Below are 17272 nucleotides of genomic sequence, written 5' to 3' on the forward strand. Positions count from 1 at the left end.
GTACATTGTCATAGTGACAACTTCAAATAATACTTAAGTATTCACACCCCTTGACTTTTTACACATTTTGTAGTGTTACAGCCTGAATTTAAAATGGATTCAATTGAGATTTGGTATCGTTGGCCTAAACACAATGCCCCATAATGTTGAAGTGGAATTATGTTTTTAGAAATGTATACAAACTAATTTAAAAATGTAAGCTTGAAATAAGTATTCAACCTCTTTGTTATGGCAAGCCTATAATAAGTTTGAGTAAACATTTGTTAAACAAGTCACATAATACTGTTTGCAATAAAAACTGTACTATAATAGTGTTGAACATGATTTTTGAATGACTACCTCATCTCTGTACCCCACACATACAATAATCTGTAATATCCCTTAGAGCATACTCCCAGTCACTACAAATATACAGGTGTCCTACCAAACTCAGTTGCCAGAGAGGAAGAAAACCACAGAGGATGGATCAACAACATTGTAGTTACTCCACAATGCTAACCTAAATGACAGACTGAAAAGAAGGATGTCTGTATAGAATAAAAATATTGCAAAACATGCATCCTGTTTGCTGTAAGGCACTATAGTTTATGTCCTGAATAAAAACATTATGTTTGGGGCAATTCAACACAAGAAATCACTGAGTACCACTATTCACATGTTCAAGCATGGTGGTGGCTGCATCATGTTATGGGTATGTTTGTCATCGGCAAGGACTAGGGAGTTTTTTAGGATAAAAATAAACAGTATAGAGCTAATCACAGGCAAAATCCTAGAGGAAAACCTGGTTCAGAGAGAGACTCTGGGAGACCAGATCACCTTTCAGCAGGACAATAACCTGAAACAAATATACCCAGGAGTTTAGCATCACTACTCTGGACGGTTCTGACTTAGAATATGTGGACAACTACAAATACCTAGGTGTCTGGTTAGACTGTAAACTATCTTTCCAGGCTCATATTAAGCATCTCTAATCCAAAATTAGATCTAGAATCGGCTTCCTATTTCGCAACAAAGCATCCTTCACTCATGCTGCCAAACATACCCTCGTAAAACTGTCTATCCTACCGATCCATGACTTCAGCGATGTCATTTACAGAATAGCATCAAACACTCTACTCAGCAAATTGGATGTAGTCTATCACAGTGCCATCCGTTTTGTCACCAAAGCCCCATATACGGCCCACCACTGCAACCTGTATGCTCTTGTTGACTGGCCCTCACTTCATATTCATCCCCAAACCCACTGGCTCCAGGTCATCTATAAGTCTCTGCCAGGTAAAGCCCCGCCTTATCTCAGCTCACTGGTCACCATAGCAGCACCCACCTGTAGCACACGCTCCAACAGGTATATTTCACTGGACACCCCCACAGCCAACTCCTCCTTTGGCTGCCTTTCCTTCCAGTTCTCTGCTGCCAATGACAAAAATCACTGAAAATGGAGACATACTTTAAGCATCAGCTGTCAGAGCAGCTTACCGATCATTGCACCTGTACATAGCCCATCTGTAAATAGCCCAGTATCTCTACTTTAACATTAATCTTCTGCATCTATCACTCGTGTTTAATTGCTAAATTGTAATTATTTCGCCACTCTGGCCTATTTATTGCCTTACCACCTTAATCTTACTACATTTGCGCACGCTGTATGTAGACTTTTATATTGTGTTATTGACTGTACATTTTTTTATCCCATGTGTAAGTCTGTGTTCTTTGTGATGCACTGCTTTGCTTTATCTTGGCCAGGTCGCAGTTGTAAATGAGAACTTGTTATCAACTGGCCTACCTGGTTAAATAAAGGTGAAATAAAAAATAAAATAAAACCTCTAAGACAGCACCTAAAGGGCTTGAATTTTTTAGCTCTCCCTGTAGTTTTTTTGCGGTGATGTAGTTTCTCCATGAATGACAGAACACTGAGCCAATCACGGCACAACTAGAGAACATTACGAACCCCTAAGCTTCATATTTTCTGCTGGCTGCCCGACCACCACAGAAAACACTGAGCTAGGCTGAAACACCTGCATTTTGGATCTGCCTTACTCAATAAAGCAAAAAAGAGACCATGTATGTATGCAGCTTTATTAAGTCAATTACTTTTTTTATACATTGTTTGCAAACTGATATGTGAAACGTATTATGTCTAAAAATGTTGAATTACCCACAATCCTCTAAAAACACAGCCACGTATCAAGATAGGAAATGCAAGGTGATTAAAACTAAAGACTTCCAATGAATTCAATTACCAAATTTTCTCTGTTTTTGGTTACTCTCATGAGAAATACTTATATTTTTTAGCAAAATATTAAGTTGGTGCATTAACACTAGAAAATGGGCTCTGCCCGACTGGCATTCCTTTTTATTAAGTATATGTTGGTGTTTCTTTTGTCCATTTAAATTTACCCCAGAATAATTTCTTACAGTGTGGCTGTGTGGTAAAATTACAACGAATGTAACATCTTCCCTTCCTGTTTCTAACATCTAAGTAAAGCATGACAAATGTGGTGGAATTCCACAAAAGCTCTTCTCCAAAGGCCCTTATCAATCAATATTTAGTCTATGAACCTTTTTTAATTTCTAAACCATTGATTGTATAAAAAAAACACAGTTTTGATGATGCGGTTTACATGCACTGAAACCCCAAAAAGTGTTTGAGCAATTAGTATTTTCTTAACACCACTATTCAGGTTGAAGAACTACTTGTTCATTTCTGTTTTAAAACACATTATGTGCTTCTAAACACTTACATTGGGTTTATATTTCAACACCCTCCAAACACCAGATCTCAGCTTAGGTGCACTACTTTTCATGGTTTCATCACACAATCATGGTACTTTGAGACCATGCAAACCCATATTTGCGAAACAACCTAAATCACTCACTTCCACAAAGCTTGTCACATAGGCTATGTGTTATTTGACTCAAGGACCAACAGTGGAGAGAATTTTTCGTCAAATAAAAGCCTTGCCCTGAATGGGATTCGAACCAGCTGCTACAATTCCTTGTCATCTCTGTGCTTGCCAGTTTAGTGGATTACTCCACCAATTACTAATAGCAGTGAAGGTAAGCGTTGTCATTTTTTTTTACAACGTACAAATACAAATGTACATGTTGTATCTTTATTACTGTGAACGCACACAACTGTGACTGATCACCAACGACGATAAGGCAGCCTTTAGACGGGTTGATTGTTTAGCAACAAAACCAACATGTGTGTAACTATGTGGCAAACAAATGGGGTTGACTTATAGTTTACATGACAACATGTAAACTATATTCAATCTCCAATGTTTATTGAAAACATAAATACATTTGCACAATGAGAACTTGCTGTATCTCAAATACATTGTTACAGTTGTTGGTTATCTCAGTGGTTCTCAAACTTCTCCTCTGTTCTATGTATTTGAACTATTCCAGAGCTAGCACACCTGTTTCAACTTGTTAACTAATCATCAATTCCTTTACTACTTGAATCAGGTGAGCTAGCTCAAGGATACAACAAAACTGTGAAACGTCTGGGGTTCCTCAAGGAGAGGTTTGAGAACCACTGGGTTAGCTAGCTAGTGAATGTTTGCCATATTAGCATAGACGTGACATCAGTCAAAACACCTAAAAACAAGACCTAGTATCAAGAACAAGGTAAAACTAGCTGAAACAAGCCATCTACAATTCCCCACATGACAGCTTATTGTCATTATTGCTAGCTAAATGGCCATTGTGAATCACAACAACACATGGCCTTCTGCCCCACTGAAGTGTGCGCATAGCTTTCGTGACATTGTCAGCTAACCTGTCAATTGGGAGTGTGGTGCCAGGACAACAACCTCTACCTCAACATCAGCAAGACAAAGGAGCTGATCGTGGACTACAGGAAACGGAAACAATCCACATTGATGGGGCTGTAGTGGAGCAGGTCAAGATCTTCAAGTTCCTTGGTGTCCTCATCACTAAGAAATGAACGTGGTTTACACACACCCACATAGTTGTGAAGAGGACATGACAGCACCTCTTCCCCCTCAGTAGGCTAAAAAGATTTGGCATGGGCCCTCAGAATCTCAAAACGTTCAACAGCACCATTGAGAGCATCTTGACTGGCGGCATCACCTCTTGGTCCGGCAACTGCACCCGGCGGTAAGGCACTACAGAGGGTGGTGAGTAAGGCCTAGTACATCACTGGGGCCAAGCTCCCTGCCATCCAGGACCTCTATACCAGACGGTGTTAGAGAAAGCCCCCAAAAATGGTCAAAGTATCCAGCTATCCAAGCCATAGACTGGTCTCAGTGCTACCACATGCAAAGCAGTACCAGGCCACCAAGTCTGGAACCAACAGCTTCTAACCCCAAGCCTTAAGATTGCTAAACAAGGCTGCTGTATAGCTAATCAATTGGCTACCTCCAATGACCCTTTTTTGAACCAGCTCTCTTGCACTAACTCTATGCACAGACACTGGACTAACCTCACACACTGAAACACACACACAAATACACACACACACACACACACACACACACACACACACACACACACACACACACACACACACACACACACACACACACACACACACACACACACACACACACACACATAACATGCACCCACATGCATACTGATGCCACACACACACTTTCACACTCAACACATACACTGCTGCCTCAGCTCAGTCTATTATCTGTACCGTTGCCTATTCACTTTACCCCTACTTATACTGTATCTACATAGCTACCTCCATTACCTCGTACCCCTGCACATCGACTCGGTACTGGTACTCCCTGTATATAGTCATGTTATATTTACTCGTCACTGTTATTCGTCATTCACTGTGCGTTTATTCCTAGTGTCACTATTTATTTCTTTTTTTATTTTATTTTTTAAAATGTTTTTTTATACTTTGTTTTTATTGTAGCAAAACAAAGAAAGTACAAATAAAGTAAAATAAAAGAACAACAAAGATCTGGCAGTTACAGTGCACGTCATACCTTCATCATCATATTAGTTACATTGGCATCTTTGAATTAGACCTTTTCCAAGTACGAAACCCATTTTCCACAGTATTCTTGACCTCTCTCCTCTTGTGTTCTTAAAGCAAAGGTCAAATGCTCCATGTGGTGTATTTCTTCTACAAATATCCATCGTGCCACTGTGGGAGGTTTTTTTTGTAGCCATTTCCTAGTGATAGCCTTTTTACTGGCTGCCAGTAGGACCTTCAAGAGGTACTTTTCTCTATTGTGTAAGTTCAGGTATTTCACCCATGTACAAAGAAATGAATTTTGTTCTATGTCAAATCCCATTATTTTTCCAATGTTAGATCTTATTTCTCCCCAGTAAGTTTTGATTGCGGGGTAAGTCCAAAAGATATGAGAGTGGTCCGCCCTCAATAGACCGCATTCTCTCCAACAAGGGTGTAGTGAGACAGTCTGTTTTGATTTCAGTTTAGGTGTTATGAAGAAACGTATGACATTCTTCCAACAGAATTCTCTCCATGACCTTGAGTTGGTGGAGCTTAGTTGAGTCTCTAATAAGTTCAACCATGTTTCATCAGTTATTTCAATGTTAAGTTCCTCCTCCCATTTCTTTTTAATATAGTTTGTAGAATGTTTCTTTGAGGATTGAATACCCAAGTAGAGATTTGAAAAAAGTTTTTTTGTTATTCCTCCAGTTGTATGCGTTAGTGAATACTTGGATTAATTTTGGAGGTGCTCGAGGGTCAGTCACTTTTATCTCCCTTAAGAAATAGTGTCGAACTTGTAGGTATCTGTAAAAATCTTGTTTATCCAAGCCATGTTTTTTACTTCGGTCCTGGAAGTTCCCAGTCCTTATAATTGTACTAAATGATGTGATGCCTTTCTGCGTCCATTGTTTAAATCTGCTGTCCTGAGTTGCAGGGATGAAGAGTATCACTATTTCTATATTTTTTTTATCTTTAATTCTGCATTGTTGGAAAAGGACCCCTAATTAAGCATTTCACTGTTAGTCAACACCTGTTTTTTACGAAGAATGTGATAAATACAATTTAATTTGAAACAGATAAGCAAAGAAATAGTTTTTTGTCATAAACTCATCCCTTTTTCAGGACCCTGTCTTTCAAAGATAATTCGTAGAAATCAAAATAACTTCAAAGATCTTCATTGTAAAGGGTTTAAACATGGTTTCCCATGCTTGTTCAATGAACCATAAACATTTAATGAACATCCACCTGTGGAACGGTCATTAAGACAGTAACAGCTTACAGACGGTAGGCAATTAAGGTCACAGTTATGAAAACTTAGGACCCTAAAGAGGCCTTTCTACTGACTCTGAAAAACACCAAAAGAAAGATGCCCAGGGTCCCTGCTCATCTGGGTGAATGTGCCTTAGGCATGCTGCAAGGAGGCATGAGGACTGCAGATGTGGCCAGGGCAATAAATTGCAATGTCCGTACTGTGAGAAGCCTAAGACAGCGCTACAGGGAGACAGGACGGACAGCTGATCGTGGCAGTCCACGTGTAACAACACCTGTGTAGGATCAGTGAATTCGAACATCACACCTGCAGGACAGGTACAGGATGGCAACAACTGCCTGAGTTACATCAGGAACGCACAATCCCTCCATCAGACTGTCCGCAATAGGCTGAGAGAGGCTGGACTGAGGGCTTGTAGGTCTGTTGTAAGGCAGGTCCACACTAGACATCACCAGCAACAACGTCGACTATGGGCACACACCCACCGTCGCTGGATCAGACAGGACTGGCAAAAAGTGCTCTTCACTGACGAGTCGCGGTTTTGTCTCACCAGGAGTGATGGTCGGATTCACGTTTATCGTCGAAGGAATGAGCGTTACCTTGAGGCCTGTTCTCTAGAGCGGGATTAATTTGGAGGTGGAGGGTCCATCATGGTCTGGTGCAGTGTGTCACAGCATCATCGGACTGAGCTTTTTGTCATTGGATAAATCTCAACGCTGTGCAATACAGGGAAGACATCCTCCTCTCTCATGTGGTACCCTTCCTGCAGGCTCATCCTGACATGACACTCCAGCATGACAATGCCACCTGCCATACTGCTTGCTCTGTGCGTGATTTCCTGCAAGACAGGAATGTCAGTGTTCTGCCATGGCCAGCAAAGAGTCCGGATCTCAATCCCATTGAGCATGTCTGGGACCTGTTGGATCGGAGGATGAGGGCTAGGGCCATTCCCCCCCAGAAGTGTCCGGGAACTTGCAGGTGCCTTGGTGGAAGAGTGGGGTAACATCTCACAGCAAGAACTGACAAATCTGGTGCAGTCCATGAGGAGGAGATGGACTGCAGTACTTAATGCAGCTGGTGATACTGACTGTTACTTTTGATTTTGACCTCCCTTTGTTCAGGTACACATTATTCAATTTCTGTTAGTAGCATGTCTGTGGAACTTGTTCAGTTTATGTCTCAGTTGTTGAATCTTGTTATGTTCATACAAATATTTACACATGTTAAGTTTGCTGACAATAAACGTAGTTGACAGTGAGAGGACATTTCTTTTTTTGCTGAGATTATATGCGAAAATGTGAACATTTTGTCTAACATTCATACTAATAGCTAGTAGTCTATTCAAGGGTGAGATTTTAATATATGATTTTAATTGGCCCCCAGGTGATGAGGTTATAGTATAGAATTCTCAACTAAATGTTTGCCAGCTAGATATCTTAAACTATTAAGTTAACTGTTCTAAATGTGTTACATTTTCTTTATGCATTTGGTTTGCTAACTTAGTTGCTAGTTATCAAGCTAAGTGGTGAATTTCTTACAATTAAGCTCCTCTTGGTAACAGCTGAAAAAATACTTTTTTGGGGTGTGCAGCAAACTGTGAGTATTATTTTTGAGTTACTTCTATAACTTTATGAGCAGGGATGTCATAGTTGATGTTAGAGACAAAAAGCAGCAGACCATAATCTGTGTTATTGCTTTACATCCTCTGCAATATCTTGGATTGAGAGTTGCCTGTCTAACAGAACACAGAGCCTATTCTTTAACACAGAGGGTGTCTACTCCAACATAATCCAGGTAGTCGGGCATACCCCAGGACAGCTGTCTAGGCTCTTTACTTTTATTTTATTTTTACTAATGACCTGCCACTGGCACTGAGTTAAGCCTGTGTGTCCATGTATGCTCGTGACTCTACATTATACACATCAGCTACCACAGAATACGAAATCACTGCAACACTTAACAATGAGCTGCAGTCAGTTTTAGAATGGGTGGCAAGTTATAAGCCAGTCCTAAATATTTAAAAAACGAAAAGCATTGTATTTGGGACAAAACATTCACTAAACCCTAAACCTAAACTAAATATTTTAATGAATAATGTGGAAATTGAGAGAGATGAGGAGATCCTGGATTGTAAACTGTCATGGTCCAAACCAGTGGTTGGAAGCAATTTTTTCTTCTCCAATTGTTTCATTCTGAACAGTACCATTAATTTTTTGGGTTCCGTTCCACTGTTACCAACCAGCTAAATAAAGTTCTGAGCCGGTTCGAACCCCACAAAAAGTAACAGTTTATATCGTTCCATTCTGTTACTTTTTAAACCACTGAAGTTGTTTAGTTACTTCACCAATGTCTAGAGCAGCTTGCTATTTAGCTGGCAAGCTATGCACATGCATTGGACTGACGTGTAGAGTAAGGTGCAACATGCGACTGAAAGGAGGAGTGGCTTCTATGAAGAGTGAAAGACAGTCTCCTAAAAGGAAGAACCTTTTGGGGGCAATTTTCAGTGCCAAGAGGCTTAACTTTGAGGATCTCAGAAGAACCTTTGTTGAACCCCAATATTTTTGAGTGTAGGTGACTTGCCAGCCCAGATAAAATGACTGATGAGCCTATCCTATTTGGTAACAAAACAAGTCCTACAGAACCTAGTTTTATCACACCTGGACTACTGCCCAGTTATATGGTCAAGTGCCACAAAAAGGGACATAGGCAAATGACAGTTGGCTCAGAACAGAGCAGCACGCCTGACCCTTAAATGTATATGGAGAGCTATCATCAATAAAATGCATGTCAATCACTCCTGGTTAAAAGTAGAGATTGACTGCATCATTACTGGTCTTTGTGAGAAGTATTGGCATTTTGAAAGCACCGAGCTCTCTGTTTTAAACAACTAGCACACAGCTCAGACACTCATGCATACCCCACAAGGGGTCTCTTCAGTTCCCAAGTCCAGAATAGACCTTCGGAAACCCACAGTACTACATTAGAGCCATGACTACATTGAACTCTATTCCACATCAAGTAAGTCAAGCAAGCAGTGAAATCAGATTTAAAAAACAGATAAAGCAACAGACTGTGAAGAGACACAAAGGCACACCCATATGCACACAAACGCTAACAATCGCACTCTACACACATGGACATTGTAAGGTTGTTATATTTTTTGTATTGTGGTATTATACATTTTGTATTGTATTGTAGTGGTAGAGAAGGGGTGTAATAATTTGTTGTATGATGTTCTGTTTTATTTTTTATTATTTTGTGATGTAATTGCCTTAATCTCATTTGGACCCCGGGAATATTTTTTTTTATAGCAAATGGTGATCCTTAATACAAAATACAAATACAAAAATAATGTATAAAATGTTTGCATGCGTTCGTTAGCATTTAACTAGCATTCTCTATGTGATTTTACATGTACTTGTTAGTATTGCTAACCTTCGGATTGAAAATAGCATCCCTTTTGTTCAGTGCCGGTATTACCAAATATCCTGGGATGGCACAAGGTCGGTATGACGAACTTAATACCGCCCAAGCCTTTACCTTGACATAGATTATGCAAGTGTCTGGAACTCTATTGTAGGCATGTGACACTATTCTTCCATGAGAAATTCCATCAGTTGGTGTTTTGTTGATGGCGGTAGAAAACGCTATCAGGGGCCCCGCTCCAGAATCTCCCATAAGTGTACAAATGGGTTGAGATCTGAGTTGTAGTATACTGCGAAGCAAGCTACTCAGAAGTTGATAAAGCTAGCAACCTTCAATTAGCTTCACATTCCAGGTCAGGCTTAATCCGCACTATGAGGGAGGATATTGCTCGTCCGCCTGCCATTAACTCTAGCAGGCTTGTAACTGTGTGTGCATATCGCAAGTGGCTAGTCGTACGCTGAACTCTTCAGGTTATGGTGTGAAATAGGCTTTTAGAAGTGCCGTCTTTATTTTTATTACTTATCATTAATGCTGTCTTTGGTGTGCTTATCAATGAACAAGCACTGTTTTCCCTTCTATTGCTCCTTCTTCTATCTGTGGAACAGCTTGTTGCGTTGTGGCCATAGACATACCTGAGTGTATAAAACATTAGGAACGCCTTCCTAATATTGAGTTGCACCCCCTTTTGCCCTCAGAACAGCCTCAATTCGTTGGGGCATGGACTCTACAAGGTGTTGAAAGCGTTCCACCGGGATGCTGGACCAATGCTTCCCACAGTTGTATCAAATTGGCTGGATGTCCTTTGGGTGGTGGACCAGTCTTGATACACATGGAAAACTGCCTTGCAGTTCTTGCCGCACTCAAACCGGTGCGCCTGGCACCTACTACCATACCCCATTCAAAGGCACTTACATCTTTTGTCTTGCCCATTCACCTACTGAATGGCTCACATACACAATCCATGTCTCAATTGTCTCAAGGCTTAAAAATCCTTCTTTAACCTGCCTCCTCCACTTCATCTACAATGATTGAAGTGGATTTAACAAGTGACATCATTAAGGGATCATAGCTTTGACCTGGATTCACCTGGTCAGTCCACAGGACTGTATGTCTTGTAAACACAGTGCATGATCCGTAGATGGGTTTTGGAACTTCTAATCCTGGCATTTTGACTGTTAAACTCATGGGTTCACGATCAATAGCTGCCAGTCTTGACTTGAATGGAAACTGCCATATGTCAATGGTTGTTTGCAGCTGTCAGTTTGCATTTCGCAATTTTCTCAAAAATATTGCAGAACCTAAAATAATTAGACAGGAATTGTTCCTATTTATTTGCAGAATCAATTCCTCACCTTTTCTTTCTGTGATGGGTTCATGTTCCTGAAGTAGCCATACAAGAAATGACCATGTACATCTGTCATTTAAATTGGACCGAGTAGCCAAGTTAGTAGCCTAGCAAATAGATAGGTTATATGTATTTCAAGTGTTGCAATCCCATTGGCATCGTGGTTTAAAAATGTACAGTCAAATTTAACATGTGAATGGTTGATCTTTTACGTTGAATTAAGCCTTTGCATGCTACTGTATACTGTAATTGCATTTGTTTTTAGTAGCCTGCCTTCGAAAATATTTCAGAATTCGCGGGCATATTTAGACAGACCTGACGCCAGAACGAATCAGTTGGACGGGCATTTTCACAGGACCTCCTATGTGTGCACATATTTTTTTTAAATTGGTGTAATAGTATAGACCACAGTTAACTCGTGAGTTTCAAGTTTGGAGAAGCTTACAATTTATTCTACCACTTCCACCGATCTGCGTGCCAGTTAGGAATATTTATATATGCACATTTTTTCATTTCAGTAATAACGTTTTTGTTTCTCATAATCATTGTCAAGTGGTTAATCATAAAAATCTGAAGTGAAATTATGAAATCCAAAATGTAAAATTCAACCATGGCAAGAGCACTAGCCTCTGCCATATGGCCACATTGAGACACTGTGATTCATTGGCGGCGAAAGAAATGATAGAATAGTAGGCCTCAACGAAGTAATGTACGTATGCCTAAAGCCGACAAATAAAAAGTAGAAAATATCCTGATGACAATTCCGATTCTTTCAGTCACATTAATCTCTCTTCTCCGCCTGTCCTGCCTTCCTTTCTATCTGTCTTGACTTGAGCTATTGCAAGTGAAGTTCAACGTTGTTTCAAATCATTACAGGGTCCAGTCCGAAGCTTTCGCTAACAAACTAAACTAGCCTATTCCGGGCCCTCAAAGTTTCCTACGCCAGTGAGCTCGGGACAGAAAGCAGTTTTTATGACATTTCCACTGGATATATGGGATCATCAGATTGTGATATTCTGCTCTTTCACACCGAGGCTTGGGGATTATTTAGGACGGGAGTGTTGGAAAGCTTTTTTAAATACTGAGGAACTATCATTCGCAATGGATGTGATAAAACACTGCCAAATGCGCACTTTCCTACATATGCATGCATTCTGGATGTGCACCATATCTTCGCAAACACACGCCTCCCCTTCTTCTTGATGCAACATTTTCAATTATATTCAAGACACATTATCTTCACAAATATCTTCACAAATACTTCTCAAATATTTTCACTGACAGCTGCACCTAAATCAGCTAGACCACACCTGTATTTGAAACAAACCACAGCTATTTCATAAGTCATGCTCCCTCGTGAAGTATTTAGAATCATTTTATTTAGACAGGAGTAATTATATCATTTTGGCTTAACGTCAATTTATTTTAGGGCAATCCAGCATTCTAACAGTGCAGTGTGCACCCGATGACCTTCCTTTGCAATTCGCAAGAGGCTGAAACCAGAGATCTGTATGTAATGAAGAAATGCTCATGTCTCCGCCCTGACAATGGGAGTCTTTTTCCCAAAGGTGGGAAGGCAAGCGACAAGCTTAGGTCGTTGGGCCAGTAACCGAAAGGTTGCTGGATCAACTCCCAGAGCTGACGAGGTAAAAATCTGTCATTCTGCCCCTGTTCCCCTGCAGGCCGTCATTGTAAATAAGAATTTGTTCTTAACTGACTTGCCTATTTAAATAAAGGTTTTAAAAATAAATAGATATGTCTGCATATTATTCCTATAGAGACGCATTGGGCTTATACTGGACAGATTTGGCGAGAGTGAGCCCTCTCGCTTTTCCACTTCCTCTCTGCTGAAGCTTACTGTAAAGCACCGGAGTAAGCATCCGAGCAAGCGAAAAGTGGCCCTCTATATGTAGCCCATGTATTTGATGCTGTTTGGCCAGAAATAGAATCAGGGCAGGAAGAGGAAAAACTGTCAGCATCAGATACATGGTCTACACATTCTGAGACAGAGAGGAGCTTGTTCACTGTCCAGACAGCATCAGATACATGGTCTACACATTCTGAGACAGAGAGGAGCTTGTTCACTGTCCAGACAGCATCAGATACATGGTCTACACATTCTGAGACAGAGAGGAGCTTGTTCACTGTCCAGACGGCATCAGATACATGGTCTACATTCTGAGACAGAGAGGAGCTTGTTCACTGTTCAGACAGCATCAGATACAAGGTTGACACATTCTGAGACAGAGGGGAGCTGTTTCACTGTCCAGACAGCGTCAGATACATGGTCTACCCATTCTGAGACAGAGGGGTGCTGTTTCGCTGTCCAGACAGCATCAGATACATGGTCCACAGATACTGAGACAAACAGGGGGGCTCTGTTTCACTTGTTCAGATGCTTTGACTGAGATTGATGTGTCTTTCTGTCGGTGTGCGTCTCGGTCAAATAAATGATCAATATTTCCATATTTGATTTGTACGGTCAAGGAGGTACGGTAGGGCGGTACAGGCCCCCTAGGCCCGCCCATAACGCCTGCCCTGTATTTAGGTTGTGGGAAAAGTCCATTCAAACGTTCTGCTGACAGGTCCACAACAATTTGCCATTGTTTTCTCTTTCTGAAACTTACACAGTACTTTGCCAGATACAGCATAAATCACTGCAAAATACCTAAACAACTGGATTTAAAGCCAGACTAAGTCAGTGACACAAAATATACATCTCCTTCAAATGTTTATACTTGGTTGCGTTGACAACCAAACACAATTCAATATCACTTTTGCAATACAGTAAATAGTCTATTAACTTGGTCGACAAGTTAAAGCTACAATGTGTATTTTTTGGGGCGACCTGAAGCAAGTTCACATAGAAATGTTTGTTACAGATTGAAAGCAAGTCTAAGAAGCAGTAGATCTGTTATATTTCTATTTCTATGCTTCCTGTTCTTAAGTTTTATTTTTGCATCTTTTACTTTCGGTTTTGTAAATATTTTTCAGAGTGGTTCAGATGGTACATTGATTCTCTACACTATACTTGCTTCTTTTTTTCTTACATAAACTGAAATTAGGCTAACTATTCCAATTTTATCAACCAAGAAATGGTGTACTGATCTGCTTAGTCCATTTTTAACAAATGATGTTGGATTAATTTCTCCAACTAAACAAAACAATTAAATGAAAGAATAGGATTAAGCCAGTGGCTCAAATGAAACTATCCAAGCACTAGCTAGACTACTTCTCTTTTAAATGTTGATATTTGGTTGAGTTGTCAACCAAAGACAATTCAATGTTACTTTTGTAATACAGTAAATAGCCTAAAGTTAAGGCTATTTTACAAACTAATGTAACAGTATTTATTTAACCTAAAATAAGTAACACATCCATGGACACATTTGAGGTTACTATAACTATAAATGTTTTCTAATGTAATAAATAAAATATGTGCATGTTCAAGATTGCGTACAAAAGTTGCAGGTCTGTGTAGATCTTCGCAATGCTATAATAATCTGCACAGCATCTCGAACAGCATTGATCACTTGCGCTATGTACTTTTAAGTAATCTCAACTTCAATCCAGGTCATTTGTGCTATTAGATTAAGCACAGTGATAAAACATTAAGTTGTTGTATAAATACAACGCATCTGTATTCCCATTTGAACTTTGTGCTTTTAAATGTTTGAAAGTGATAAGTGATGACACATTTAGATGCAACTAATCCCAAAATCTGACAATGTTTTTCCATTGGAATTTGGTTCTGCTTTTAGATGGTTGAAGCATAGTGATAACACATTTGAATTCAACAAACGTCTGGCTGTCTTTTTGAGTGGGTGAATAAAGGTTGAAATATTATACATTTCCATGTTGAACTGATTGTGCAGTATACCAGCATGTTGAACTGATTCACCAGCATACCAGCATAAACTGGTCACCAGCAAAACCAGCATTAGTCACCACCATATTCTAGTCTATGCTGGGTTTTTTTCAGCAGGGTTTGGGACCTCAGTCACGTATAGAGGGTACAGTCAGGTCCCCTGCCACCAGTCTCTGACCAGAGTAAACAGCTACTAGCCACTATAGGGTCACTCACTTCCACAAACCCCCCTTTGTTTTCTGATTCCAAATCAAACCGTTTCCCTTCGATTACATCTAACTGTAGCTGGATCTTGGCATTGCTTCTTTAACACAGTTTTTTTTCTCCCCTCAAAATGTTGATAGCCCCCCCAAAAACATCTTAAGTGTTCAAGATAAATGGCAGCATGATTACCTTCCATTTGAAATCAACACACAATGATTTGGTCTGCATTGTAGTACAATTCGGATGTGATTGCATTGTACAGCGATGGAAAAATACAACCTCTTAAAAGCTATTTTTACGTGCGCAATAAAGCGTCCACCCGTTTCCAACATCTTGAAGGCATTACAGATTTCAGCACCGCCTTGGTGAAATAACTCTTTCCTTTCTATACTACACAATACATAATTTGGGGTGCTTCAGATGAGTATGAGGAATATATCTGCCTTTCATTGTGTTGAAAAGGTGCTCTTCAATCTAGCCAGGAACCCATCTGAAAGCAGATTGTGCAGACAGATAGGCGGGGGGGGGGGGGGGGGGGGGGGGGGGGGGGTGATAATGTGTGATAACGTGTGCTGTAAATCAGGCTGAGATCCACAGACAAAGCTAGAGTAACACCTTGTCATAATATAGCTGCATCTCCCACTGGTGCGAAGATAGATCATGTGCCACATAGCATTGACTAGAACGCTTTACATCAATATTTAACTTTTGAATAAATGTCACATAGTTCCCATTGTGGTTTAATCTTAGAATTGAGAAAAAAAAAGAAATTCAAAGTTGTAGGGTGTCGTAGGATGCTGGAGTGTAGACAAACATTGCTTGAGATATGATTAGGCAGTACTTTTCCTATGAAAATACAATAGGGAAGCTGGAATGACCTCACCAGGAAGACACCAACCAATGGCCTGGACACAGGGGGACTGAGAAATTCCCATGACTGGAATGCAGGAAGGATGACACTAGTGTCTGGCCAGGGGTGGATACAGAGGAGTCCAGAGTGCAGTCGTCTATCACTCCATCTGCTGATGGATGAGCAGGCAGGCTTTGAGGCAGGCCAAAGAAATAGAAGGATTAGGAGGAGGTTGGGAGGGGTCAGGCAGGATGTATGCTAGACTCCCCCCCCCCCCCCTCTCAGTTTACATGAACCTTAGTCAAATACATTCAAACTCAATTTTTCACAATTCCTGACATTTAATCCTAGTAAAAATCCCTGTTTAAGGTCAGTTAGGATCACAACTTTATTTTAAGAATGTGAAATGTCAGAATAATAGTAGAGAGAATGATTTATTTCAGTTTTTTTTTCTTTCATCACATTCCCAGTGGGTCAGAAGTTTACATACACTCAATTAATATTTGGTAGCATTGCCTTTAAATTGCTTAACTTGAGTTTGCACTTTTCTCACCAAAGTACGTTCATCTCTAGGAGACAGAAAGCTTCTCCTTCCTGAGCGGTATGACGGCTGCGTGGTCCCGTGGTGTTTAAACTTGCCTACTCTTGTTTGCACAGATGAACGTGGTACCTTTTGGAAATGGCTCCCAAGTATGAAACAGACTTGTGGAGATCTACAATATTTTTTCTTAGGTCTTGGCTGATTTCTTTTGATTTTCCCATGATGTCAAGCAAAGAGGCACTCAGTTTGAAGGTAGGCCTTGAAATACATCCACAGGTACACCTCCAATTGATTCAAATTATGTCAATTAGCCTAACAGAAGCTTCTAAAGCCATTACATAATTTTCTGGAATTTTCCAAGCTGTTTAACGGCACAGTCATCTTAGTGTATGTTAACTTCTGACCATCTGGAATTGTGATACAGTGAATTATGAGGTAAATAATCTGTCTGTAAACAATTGTTGGAAAATGTTCTTGTGTCATGCACAAAGTAGATTTCCTAACCGACTTGCCAAAACTATAGTTTGTTCAATTTGTGGAGTGGTTGAAAAATCAGTTTTAATGACTCCAACCTAAGTGTATGTAAACTTCTGACTTCATCTGTCTATATACACATATTATTATATATATATATATATATAGTACCAGTCAGTATGAGTATAGGTGTGACCCAACTTTTTACTGGTACTGTGTGTATATACTGTACATACCAGTGGCGGTCAGTGCCGTTTAAAATGAGGGAGGACCAATTATTTTTCATGAGCAAGGCCTTATGTCTATTTAAGCATATTGTATGACTCTCATTCATATTCCATTCACCCAG

The 17272-nt window shown here is 40.1% G+C and overlaps 1 pseudogene; it reads left to right on the plus strand.

The window, feature by feature from the left end:
• The first annotated feature begins 4033 nt into the window (after window positions 1-4033).
• The window catches only part of LOC149971997 (general transcription factor II-I repeat domain-containing protein 2A-like), a 62849-nt pseudogene continuing 49610 nt past the window's right edge, over window positions 4034-17272 (plus strand).

This window comes from Oncorhynchus mykiss, chromosome 25 (genome assembly GCF_057628025.1).
Source record: "Oncorhynchus mykiss isolate SJ-2025 chromosome 25, ASM5762802v1, whole genome shotgun sequence".
Taxonomy (NCBI): Eukaryota; Metazoa; Chordata; class Actinopteri; order Salmoniformes; family Salmonidae; genus Oncorhynchus; species Oncorhynchus mykiss.